Source organism: Arachis stenosperma, chromosome 9 (assembly GCF_014773155.1).
Source record: "Arachis stenosperma cultivar V10309 chromosome 9, arast.V10309.gnm1.PFL2, whole genome shotgun sequence".
Lineage (NCBI taxonomy): Eukaryota > Viridiplantae > Streptophyta > Magnoliopsida > Fabales > Fabaceae > Arachis > Arachis stenosperma.
The window spans coordinates 10,196,005-10,198,091 of record NC_080385.1 but is presented as its reverse complement, the minus strand read 5'-3'; the positions used below and the strand labels follow the sequence as shown (position 1 = coordinate 10,198,091).

The window sequence follows — 2,087 nt, the reverse complement described above, 5'->3', positions numbered from 1 at the left end:
TCCTCTTTTCCCTCTCTAGATTCGGCCATGGTTATGGCTTTGCACTCTCCTTTTGGATTTTCTTCAGTATTACTTGGGAGAGTACTAGGAGGGAGTTCAGTAATTTTCTTGCTCAGCTGTCCCACTTGTCCTTCCAAATTCCTAATGGAGGACCTTGTTTCATTCATGAAACTTTGAGTGGTTTTGATTAGATCAGAGACCATTGTTGCTAAGTCAGAGGTATTCTGCTTAGAACTCTCTGTCTGTTGCTGAGAAGATTATGGAAAAGGCTTGTTGGTGCCAAGCCTGTTTCTTCCACCATTATTGTTATTGAAACCTTGTTGAGGTCTCTCTTGATTCTTCCATGAGAAATTTGGGTGATTTCTCCATGAAGAATTATAGGTGTTTCCATAGGGTTCTCCTAGGTAATTCACCTCTTCCATTGAAGGGTTCTCAAGATCATAAGCTTCTTCCTCAGATGAAGCTTCCTTAGTACTGCCAGGTGCATTTTGCATTCCAGACAGACTTTGAGAAATCAAATTGACTTGTTGAGTCAATATCTTGTTCTGAGCCAGTATGGCATTCAGAGCATCAATCTCAAGAACTCCTTTCTTCTGACTAGTCCCATTGTTCACAGGATTCCTTTCAGAAGTGTACATGAATTGGTTATTTGCAACCATTTCAATGAGCTCTTGAGCTTCTGTAGGCGTCTTCTTCAGATGAAGAGATCCTCCAGCAGAGCTATCCAAAGACATCTTGGATAGTTCAAAGAGACCATCATAGAAAATTCCTATGATGCTCCATTCAGAAAGCATGTCTGAGGGACATTTTCTGATTAATTGTTTGTATCTTTCCCAAGCTTCATAGAGGGATTCTCCATCCTTCTGTCTGAAGGTTTGGACTTCCACTCTAAGTTTACTCAATCTTTGAGGTGGAAAGAACTTTGCCAAGAAGGCATTGACTAGCTTTTCCCAAGAGTCCAGGCTTTCTTTAGGTTGAGAATCCAACCATATTCTAGCTCTGTCTCTTACAGCAAAAGGGAATAGCATCAGTCTATAGACCTCAGGGTCTACCCCATTAGTCTTGACTGTGTCACAGATTTGCAAGAATTCAGCTAAGAACTGATGATGATCTTCCATTGGAAGTCCATGGAACTTGCAATTCTGTTGCATTAGAGAAACTAATTGAGGCTTAAGCTCAAAGTTGTTTGCTCCAATGGCAGGGATAGAGACGCTTCTCCCATAGAAATCAGGAGTAGGTGCAGTAAAGTCACCCAGCACCTTCCTTGCATTGTTGGCATTGTTGTTGTTTTCGGCTGCCATGGGTTCTTCTTCCTTGAAGAATTCGGTCAGGTCCTCAACAGAGAGTTGAGCCTTAGCTTCTCTTAGCTTTTGCTTCAAGGTCCTTTCAGGTTCAGGGTCAGCTTCAACAAGAATGCCTTTGTCTTTGTTCCTGCTCATATGAAAGAGAAGAGAACAAGAAAATATGGAATCCTCTATGTCACAGTATAGAGATTCCTTGAAGTGTCAGAGGGAAAGAAGAGTAGAAGACAGAAGTAGAAAATTCGAACTTATCAGAAAAAGATGGAGTTCGAATTTTACATTAAGGGATAGTGTTAGTCCATAAATAGAAGGATGTGAGAAGAAGGGAAGTAATTTTTCGAAAATTGAGTAAAAGATTTTGAAAACATTTTGAAAAACACTTAATTGATTTTCGAAAATAAGAGTGGAAAAGAAATCAAGTGATTTTTGAAAAAGATTTTTAAATTAGAAATAAAAAAAATTTGATTGAAAACTATTTTGAAAAAGATGTGGTTAAGAAGATATGATTGGTTTTAAAAAGATGTAATTGAGAAGATATGATTTGAAAACAATTTTAAAAAGATATGATTTGAAAACAATTTTGAAAAGATATGATTTTAAAAATTAATGACTTGCCTAACAAGAAAAGATATGATTCAAACATAAAACCTTCCTTAACAGAAAAGGCAAAAAAATGTTCAATCAAATCATTAATTGTTAGTAAGTATCTTTGAAAAAGGAAAGAAATTGATTTTGAAAACATTTGATTGAAAAGATATGATTTGAAAAAGATTTGGTTTTGAAAAA

General features: G+C 36.8%; 1 non-coding gene across 1 annotated transcript; it reads left to right on the top strand.

The window, feature by feature from the left end:
- Positions 1–787: 787 nt before the first annotated feature.
- On the top strand, positions 788–896 carry LOC130952270 (small nucleolar RNA R71). The gene has a single exon (XR_009074450.1). It is a non-coding gene; the product is annotated as a small nucleolar RNA R71 (small nucleolar RNA).
- The last annotated feature ends 1,191 nt before the right edge of the window (positions 897–2,087 follow it).